Source organism: Neophocaena asiaeorientalis, unplaced genomic scaffold (genome assembly GCF_003031525.2).
Source record: "Neophocaena asiaeorientalis asiaeorientalis breed wild unplaced genomic scaffold, Neophocaena_asiaeorientalis_V1.1 scaffold70, whole genome shotgun sequence".
Classification (NCBI taxonomy): domain Eukaryota; kingdom Metazoa; phylum Chordata; class Mammalia; order Artiodactyla; family Phocoenidae; genus Neophocaena; species Neophocaena asiaeorientalis.
In genome coordinates, this window is record NW_020175410.1 from 2,286,477 (window position 1) to 2,296,711 (window position 10,235).

At 42.3% G+C, this 10,235-nt stretch overlaps 1 pseudogene; it reads left to right on the plus strand.

Annotated features, from left to right (window-relative positions):
* The first annotated feature begins 8,029 nt into the window (after positions 1-8,029).
* Positions 8,030-9,263, plus strand: LOC112414516 (transcription factor IIIA-like; annotated as a pseudogene).
* Positions 9,264-10,235: the final 972 nt, after the last annotated feature.

Genomic DNA, 10,235 nt, shown 5'->3' on the forward strand with positions numbered 1-10,235 from the left:
CCATATGCTTCTTCATATTCACTTAACACGGTTCTGTTGACCTTCACGCTCACATCCCATTCAGCCTAAATAAGGTCTAGAAGAGTTTATGGAGACGGGATTCATCTGGGTTGTTGAGCTGGGAGCTCAGAAGAAAATACTGGGACATGGAGACTCTTTCCCTCCCAAGGGAAGGTGACCTAAGAAAAGCGTACAGAGACTGGCAGTGTCTCTAAGAAAAGCAGACTACAGCACACCATGGTTGAATGCTTTAAGAGGCATAAAACCTCAGCCTCATCTTGCAACTTCCCTTGTAGTTGAACGTGAGACATTGCTTAATGGAATCTGGGCAGAGGGGAAGCATTCATGTACATGAAGACTTAGGCCTGTTTATTGCCTGGAGTCTTCTGTGGGTAGGAGAAAAGGTAGAACAGTCCACCATTGCAGAGAGACCTGAGGGGGTGAAGTGGCTTGCATTCCTGCTGTTGGAAATGACAAGGGTTCATAGGCCAATGGATGCAGAATAGAGTAGCCCAGCTCAAGTCTTCTTAAATGTGCCCCGTGAAAGAGGGAAGCTGCCAACAAGAGTCCCCAGAGCCTAGCTTCCACACTACAATCCTATGCATTGTGGAGATCCCCCCCTGGCCCTCTGAAAAGTCCACACATATGCCCTAAGAGAGCAAACATATAGGAATGCTGTCATGAAAGACAACAAAGGCCTGACTACAAAAATATAAGGAAAGACTGTTGCCCCTCTTCCTCCAATTCCCCCTTTCTCACCTCAGTACAAGAGGAAGCAGAAAAGGAAGGAGGAGAAGGATAAAGGAAAGTGAAAGATAAGTAAAAATGCCTTTTCTCACAGGAAGACTTTGAGCCATGGGCCAGTCTTGAGTTGTGGAGGAGAAACAAGCTTTGAATAGAATTAGAGATTGAAGCTCTGATTTAGACTGGATTGATCTTTTGAATAAAGTTGACTGAGAGTGAGTCATAATGATTGAAGAGGAAATAGAAGTGACTTGGAAGTTATGAGACTTGTATAATGTTCCATCAGGGAGCAGGGAAGGATCAAAAAGGAATGACAAGTGGAATAGTTGCTTAAAAATAAAGAGACTTCCAGAACACATTTCCATCAAATTTAGTTCACTCCGTAAACCAGTCAATCTCGTAAGATGTGGGATAGAACAGTTAGGGCTTGAGATCAGACCTCCCATATTGCTTTCAGGTTTTCTGGGCTCTGATATCCTTAGAAATCACACTAACATGAGAATTTAGTCTCTCGTATCTTTTATTTCCATTGAATGTGCTTCTATAATACATTGTACAGTGCAGTGACTTTAGTGGTCATCTGTCAGTTCTCTTCCTGCTTTACAAAATCAGATTAACTTTAGATTTCCTTGGTAGGTGTTTTCTCATTTTATTGTTTCAATTTCTGGTTTGCCTAACTTGCCACACTTTGTTCTTGCTTGGAAATTTTTCCATTTTCTCATGTAATAGTCAAACGGGAGAGAGACATGGGATGATGAGAAGTTATAAGATATACTTTTAGGAGCAAAATTTAGAGTATCTTTGATAACACAAAGACAATATTTGGGACTTCCCTAGTGGCACAGTGGTTAAGAATCTGCCTGCCAGTGCAGGGGACATGGGTTTGTTCCCTGGTCCGGGAAGATCCCACATGCCACAGAGCAACTAACCCCATGAGCCACAACTACTGAGCCTGCGCTCTAGAGCCTGCAAGCCACAACTACTGAGTCCACTTGCCCCAACTACTGCAACTCACCGTAGTTGCAGTGAGCCCACGCACTGCGACTACTGAAGCCCGCATGCTCTAGGGCCCGCGTGCCGCAACTACTCAACCCAAGTGCAGCAACTCCCGAAGCCCACGCACCTAGAGCCCGTGCTCCGCAACAAGAGAAGCCACCGCAATGAGAAGCCCACGCACCGCAATGAGAAGCCCACGCACCACAAGGAAGAGTAGCCCCCACGTGTGTGTGTGTGTGAATACCCGCACACAGCAACAAAGACTCAGTGCAGCCCAAAAAATAAATACTAAATAAAATTTTAAAAAAAGAAATAGTGAAAAAAAAACCCAATATTTTTGTTTCTTTAGGGTTTATGCTTTTAACCTAAGGAGAGAAGGAGTAAAGGAGTCATTACTTTGTCTGAATGGTTTCTTGAAAAATTTAAGGTGTCTTGAATGTCATCCAATAAAGAGACTGTCGATTTAAATAACTCAATCATGGTTATATGAAATAGATGGAGAATCACAATGGGAAAGGGAAAACCTATGTTCAGTCATTAAGTGGCCTTAGGACATTTAGAAGATAATTAAATAAAAGCGTCTCCTAAACCTGAGGCAAATTTAAACACTAAATATTAGTAAAGCTGTCATACAAACTGTCTTTAAAGAAGGAAAGCTCTCTTCCCTTTCCTGTACTACTTGGAAATTATAAGAATCAGCATGTCTCAACTTTCCGTTTCAAGCTTCAAATTTTATTCCCCCACCAAAAAAGAAAAAAAATCCAAGGCGTTTAAACTGAAATATGTCAGGTTTAAGGATGGAATTCTCTCGCTATTCTAGTTAAATGTCATGAAAAGCATATCTGTCCATCAAAAATGCTTTCAGCCTACTATATATGTGTCATTGCAGGATGGTAAAGATCTATTCTTTTCCCTGTTATAAAATAAGCAGTTCAGCAACAGAGTCAGATTGTCAAATCTGGTTGGGATCTTAGGGCTTGTCTAGATCACTCCCCGTGTGGTTGAACTCAGTAGTCCAAGGTTTCTCATCTGCTCAGTTACAGGATTTGAATCACTGACCATTTCTGCTGACTCCTCTCCAGTATACCCATTCTCTCTGGAGAGCATTTGTAATTTGTATCCTGGTTCCAAATAGCATACACATTCTTTCCCCAACCCCAGATACTCCCACCCAAAAATACCAAATAAATTTTGGAATGAATTTTATTTTTCTAAATATTTTTTAGTTTCAAAATTCACAATCATGTTGCTTTGTGAAGTACCTTTTCCCCTCCATTTTTTGTCTCCCTATTTCTTCTGCTCTAAGCCTTAATTCCTTAATTATTTACACATTTGAGCATCTTTGGACGGTATTGTGGCCTAGAAGCTGGAGGTCAGTTTTAGGGGAAATAGGACAATCTGTAGGAAGATGACAAAATAGAGAACTTAGACAATTTGACCCATTTCCCAGTCACTCAATGTGCTTCCAAGGTTGTTGTATTTTGTGTCAAATTGGCTACTCGTACCAGCATGAAAATAAGATAATTTTGATAATGTTTCCGTAATCATTTCTGAATTAGATAGGGGAAGCTTAAGTCCTTTAGCAATAGACTCCGAATTTAATGGCTGAAAAAAGAGACATAAAAGACTTTTGTTTCTTTTTGCGTAGTAGTCTAGGACAGCACTTCTCAAAGTATAAGAAAGAAAATTGTTAGGAAAGTAGATTCTCGAGCCCCACTCTAGATCTGCTGAATCAGAAACTCTGGTGTGGAGGGCCAGCAATGTGTGTTAAACTTTCCAGTTTAATGTTTAATGTTAAACTTTAAATGTTAAACTTTAATGTTTCTGATGTACATTAAAGTCTGTGGGAAAATTTTTCAGCCCGAGGAGATGTATGTTTATGACAGTGAAAGGGGGTTATCTCTGCTTCACTTAGTCATTCAGAGATCTGAGCTGACTATATCTTTGCCATGTTCAACTTGCCCCCACGAAACAGGTAAGAGCACAGAGCAGGATATGTGGGAAGTTTCATCGGACCATTGTAGTGCTTCTTACCTAACTTTGGGGGGAATTTCAGCAAATGGCCACAGCGAGCTGCAAGAGAAGCTGAAAAATGTAATGAACTGGGCATATTATGTCCAGTTACTACTAAAGAAAGGAGAAGGGACTTTGGTGGATAGTCTATGCAACAATCATCAGGTTTGCTGGTGATGTGTTTCATCTCTTTTCTTCTTAAATTCCTACTGATGTTGCTTTCGCTCAGGTACTTTAATTCTGGCATTGTACAAGAGTATTGCATCATGGGAGCTAAAGTAAGAGGGTAATACAAGAAAGAGTAAACAGTTAGCAGTGCCAGATGCTGCCGAGAAATCAATGAAATGAGCACTAAAAATGTCCCCTAGATTTGGCCTGGGGCCAAAAAATGGAGGCCATTGATGACCTTAGGAAGGATTGTTCCATAAATAAATGGTACAAAAGCTGTGTTGGCATAAATTATGTTAGTAAATGCATAGGAGATGAAAAAACAAAGACAGCAAAACATAATTTTTTTAAAAGAGATTAACAGTGGAATGGCAGAGAGATAGGGCTGTAAGTAAGGATGATATGGGATAGAGGCGTAGGAATGATTCCATATAGATGGACAAGATCTAGTTGAGAAGGTTTGGTTGAATATTCAGGAAAGGGAAGTTGGGTAATACTCTTGAAAAATTATAATGGGGTCCAAACACACAGATGGGAGGAGTTACCCTAGATAGGAAAAGAAAAACTGCCTCTAATGTAACAGGAAAGAAAGAGGAAGGAGGGAAAGAGAAAAAAAAATTGAAGTAATAATTGGGGAAATTGAGAGATGAAGTTTCTAGATTAACACAGATGGATTGCTGAGCAGTATGAAATATGTAATTGAAGTTACTTTGCACAACTCTACATAAAATCATCGTAGTAGCCTGTTAATGTTATATTGGGTTGCTATATTAATTTGGCTGCTATAAGCCCTAAAACTTACATTTATTGGAGTGTGTCTGTTAATTTTTTAGAAACATTTAAAAACTGACCAAGAGTAGGGAAACTATGATATTTTATTTTTGCCTAACCCTGCTGAATTAATCTGTGGTAAGATTTCCTTAGTCAGCAGGTTCATTACAAATATAGCACTTTGTGAAATTCAGTAACTCTCTTAAGGCTTCAAAATGAACACTCATATGGGAGGTTTTTAAGAGCTGACATCATTTCTCCGTATTTTATTGGAATTTTAGAAAATTCTGGAAAGAATCTCATCAAATGAACCAGTATTTCATGTTTATAAAAAAGTAATTAAGAAAATTGTGCCTAATTTAAACATGCAGTTTATGTGCCAAGAAATGGAAAAAAAAAATAGGCTTTTGTCAATCATTAAACAAATTTTTTAAATTAAATCTCTAGGTGCCTATAAATTGTGAAGGGACCTGGATATTTATCCAGTGCCAGGCTTTCAGTGCGGCTGCTGTCGGCCTCTGAGTGTAGGATGCGCTTTGCTAGAGCCCACCGTGTGCTCTGAAAAGTTAACTTCACTTACCAGGCGCTCATACTCTGGGCCACGTGGCATCACCCTAATCACTGCAAGTACCAGACTAGGGATAAGCCCTACGCTAAATGATTCAAATCAGCCAGTCCTCAGGAAGCCTGCAAAACCTAACTAACCCCACACTGCTTGCCAAAGCTGCCTACCTAGCTGCACCCCACAACTCTAGTTTGCTGTGACTCCCTCCCTGAGTGTCATTCCCTGTGTGGCCCTGCCCAGCGGCCATCTCTCTCAGTAGCGTTAAGTAACAAAACATTCAGCCTTTCATCTGCTTGAATCAGTGTGTTGTATCCCACCATCAAAAGAATTCTTAAAGTCTTATAATACAGTTGGCACTATGGCCACAACCACTGACTCTTGGATAACTTCTTTCGAGACTGCTCTTGGCTCACTAATTGGCTCTAGACCACAGGGAGAGCAGTTTGGGATGGAATTTGAGCTTGGGCTTTGGTCTTGCAGCCTGAGGCTGCTTGAGCTGTGCTTTCCAGGCTGGAAGATTTGGTGGTTCTGCTTTTAGTCACAGTCTGTGTTTGGCAGAGACCTATTCCAGGGGACTCTCCTTGATGGTGGTGGTGTTTCTTCATCATTATTTGGGGCAGAACTCTGGTTGGTCTGTGTGTTTCAGGGGACTCCTGTGCAGGAAGATGTTGGCTGGGCTCCCACCATGGGAGAGAAATGGCAGCTGGGTGTCATTTTGATGTTGCTCAGGTGTGGGTAGCACCTACCTCTCTTTGTTGCTGCGTATCTCTTTGCTGTCCACAGAGAGCTTTATGCTCCCTAGACTGTCAGGAATATCACAGGCTGCACCTTCTAAGACCAGCCACCCAACATGTAATCCAGAGGGGCCCTCTGGCTCAAGGAAACAAAGATTTCATCTCAGCAACCCCCTTCAGAACACCTGCCAGGTATCCAATTACTTAAATAATACAAGACCACTAACCATTGTGCTTGGGCCTTAGTAAGCGCCCCAACATAACATGCGAAGGGACTGATACTTCTGACACTGGGTCTTACTGCACTGTCCCAAGGAGAGGCTGCAAACCCTAGTCCTCTAGGGGTGGACTGGGAAGGCCTGGAGTAAGAGCCGGCTGCCTAAAGGCAGGCCATGAGCCCCTACCCCTCGTTTCCTATAACCACCTACATGCTTTACACTGAGTGATCAGACAGAGACAAACTGAAAACACAGGCATAGGTGCCTAGAAGCCCAAAACAGAGGGAAAATAATGGAATGAAAGGAAAAAAACCTAGATACAGAGGGAGAAAATAAAAAATGAATTATATATGTGTGTGTATAATATTTTTTAAGCAAAGGTCCATAACTTAAAACAATTGAAAATCCAAAATTTACTAAAATAATTTCTATGACAAAAAGATAAAAAGGGTGCTGATTGCCTTTTCTGCCTCTACAGCATAGGTGCTAAATTAACTTTAACAACTGCTAAAATGCACCAGTTGACAAAGCTTCATAGATTTAATCATACTGGATCCCATATTACAGTTTTATCAGAAGATCCTACTAAATTTAAACATGGAACTCCCTATAACCCTAGGAGAGTAACTAAACATAAAATACAGGAAAAAAGGGTATTCCTTATTTTATGTTAGAGTCCCGACTAAGTTTCCCATAGTCGTAATATCTATTGCCCTAAAATATTCTATATTGGAAATAGACACTCTGAAATAATGAGTAATAAATTGAAGCTAAGTAAAGTCTTTGGCACTTAGAAACTGGCTTGACAGAAAAAGACCCAGTTAAAATATTAAAGTGGTCCAATTTAAGTTAAAACAGGGCCTTCAAGAACTCAAACTTCATATAAGACCTAATTAATAAAGGGGTGATTATGTCCACCGCCTCTCCATTTAATAGGCAAATTCGCCTGTTCTTAAAGCTTCAAAAATTGAAGGAAAAAAAAAAAAAGAATAATGCCTCACAGTGGATTCCTGCAACTTTAATACTATGGTCCCATCCATTAAGGTCCCCATTCCCAATACCCGATATTATTAAAATTACTGATGTCATCCAATTAACAACCAGTAAATATTTTGATAGTAAAAGGTTTGGCTAATATGTTCTCTTCAGTGCCTATTTTAACAGCTTCTCAGCGTCAGTTTGCCTTCGCCCCCAAGGGAAGCAATGCACCTTTTCCAGCCACCTTCTAGAGTAAGGACCTCTTTGCAATTGTACACAATCTCTGCAGACAACATCTAACTGCATCCACTGTTCTCCATCAGCACGGATATGATATTCCAGCGATGATATCCTCCTTTAAGGACGTTTGTTAACACACTCATTAAGGACATAAAACTCCAGCATCGTTTAGTCAGTGTTGCATTCTGGAGCTAATATAGTCCTTGTGTAGAGATTCTACTTACTCTGATACTGTTACTTACTAATCAGCCTGCCTTGAATGGGGCCCCCTCCAACAAAAGGCTATAAAACTGGTCCAAATTAACATCGATAGGCCCCACGGGGAAACATTCCAGAATGTACACCTGGGTAGTATGTGGGGTTGGTCCAGAGTGGTTCACTCTGGCCAGACTCTTGGCTGCCTGAACATGGTGACCACAAGGGGCCACACGTGTGATTGTCTTCTTGGCCCTGCACGGTGCTCCCTGGGGTGCCTGGCTTTGATTTCGGGGGCAGTGTCCTTCCTGCCCGTCACTGACGTGTTCTATGCAGATGTTGTTCACTGGGATAGGCAGTAGCCCAGCCCCACCCCACCCCTGCCCTTGCTCCCTCCCCCACTCCCCATGGTCCCCAGGAGGTTCTTTTGCTCCTTACCAGACTCCAGAGCCAATCGCAGTAGGCCTGAAAGCTAGATATGCACCTGTGCAAGCACATGGGGAGAGGGCATGGGTTTGTGATAATGAAGAGTGTAGCCAAGCCATCACCAGGGACTACCCTGGGAGATGCCACATCCTGATCCACATGGGAGAACAGCTATTTATTCTTCCGAGAGTGGTTGTGATTAAAAATTCAACACAACGGAATTCCCTGGTGCTCCAGTGGTTAGGTCTCTGTGCTCTCACTGCCGAGGGCCTAGGTTCAGTCCATGGTTAGGGAACTAGGATCCCACAAGCTGCGCCGTGAGGCCAAAAACATTTTTAAAAATAAAAATTCAGGGCTTCCCTGGTGGCGCAGTGGTTGAGCGTCCGCCTGCCGATGCAGGGGACGCGGGTTCGTGCTCCGGTCCGGGAAGATCCCACATGCCGTGGAGCGGCTGGGCCCGTGGGCCATGGCCGCTGAGCCTGCGCATCCGGAGCCTGTGCTCCACAACGGGAGAGGCCACAACAGTGAGAGGCCCACGTACTGCAAAAAAAAATAATAATAAAAAAATAAAAATTCAACAAAATCAAGCTTGAAGAAGCATTTTGAGTGCAAACATGAAAATCAGCAAAAACAATACGTATGCCAGTTTGAAGGTTGTAAGAAGACCTTTAAGAACATCAGAAGCTAGAAATCCATCAGTGCCAGCAGAAAAATGAATCACTGTTCAAGTGAAACCCTGAAAGAAATGGCAAGCACTTTGTTTCACCCGGCAGTCTGAAACGATGAGAAGAAAAGTCTACGAGAGCCACGTTATGTCAAAAGGGATGTTCATTGTGGCAAAAACATTTTGAGAGAAACCCGCTATAAAGAAAATAACATGTGAAGTATGCCAGAAAACATTCAAGCAGAGAGGTGAGGGTAAAAACACGTGAAAACTCGTGTCCCGGAAAGGAATGTGTGTCAGTGTCCAAGAGAAGACCATCGTGGCTGTGCAACATGCTTGGTCTCAAGAGCCGTATTTTCTCTCTGCCTGAGGAAAAGCACCCATTTATGTGTGAATATGCTGGCTGGTGCAAAAGGTTTGCAATAAAACACAGTCCCACAAGGCATGCCGACATGAAGAAAATGAAAATCAAAGTAAAAGCGTCTCATGAAAAATCAAGTTGGGCCTTTCATCTCAGTGGATGTATCTCTTCTAAAAGGAAACACCAGTGAGGCTTCTTTTTGCCTAAATACAGAGAGTTACTGAATGGTATTGATCTCAGTAATTACTCTCAGCTAAATAATCAGGTTGTAGTGTTGAAAGGACTACAAACCAACAAGCTCAGTTACTTTCTCTCAGAAGCACATTTCCCTTTATTAAAAACATTGATTTAGAAAAAAAAAATTGACAGGCACTCGTGTTACTCTCCTCAGAGGCTCCTTCACTACAGAAGTTTTAGCAACCTCTTCTCACACCTCCAGGAGTCTCAGGACTCTTATGAAGGCCGTAGGTTGCCTTTGGGCTTCTGATGATAGAAACTAACCTTGGCTCTGTGCTGTACACCATTAGAGCAAAATCACTGGCCACATACTGGTCTTTCCTAGAAATTGTGGTTCTGATGGATCCTTGAGCCTGTGACTTTCTATACCCAGTTGCCCATTATGCCTTGGGTCATAAATGCAGCACCCCTCAATCTGAGCACCTCTACTTAGACCTCCTTGATAAAGAATGGAACCAGACCTGGGCCTTCTGGAATATTCCACCTGGAGGAGGGGTTTGTCTCTCCTCTCCTCAGTTTCTTGCCAGATGCCAGGCTGCAGGATGAGGTTGCCCTTCTCCCAGTTCCCTTAGCTACCTGGGGAGTCCCTTGGGATCAACTGATGGAACAGCAGTGAAACTTCATAGACTGTATGGGTGGCATTGCCACCATCATAACTGATGCTCAGCGGTATGGCGCTGCTTTCCATCTCCTAACTGGTATGTCCATGATAAAGGACAGGGCCCAAGAGTCAGAAAATTTGCCATTCCACCCCCATAGCGCTGGAGGCCAGATGTAGGGTACATAATCTTCTGGGACCCATTAACCATAGACTGTCCCATGGGCCAGGAACCTGCCCATCTGACATGTGACTCATTTGAGCCTAAACTTCTACCACTCAAAAAATCTTCATCAGTATTCAGGTTATAAGGGATAGATAATTAAT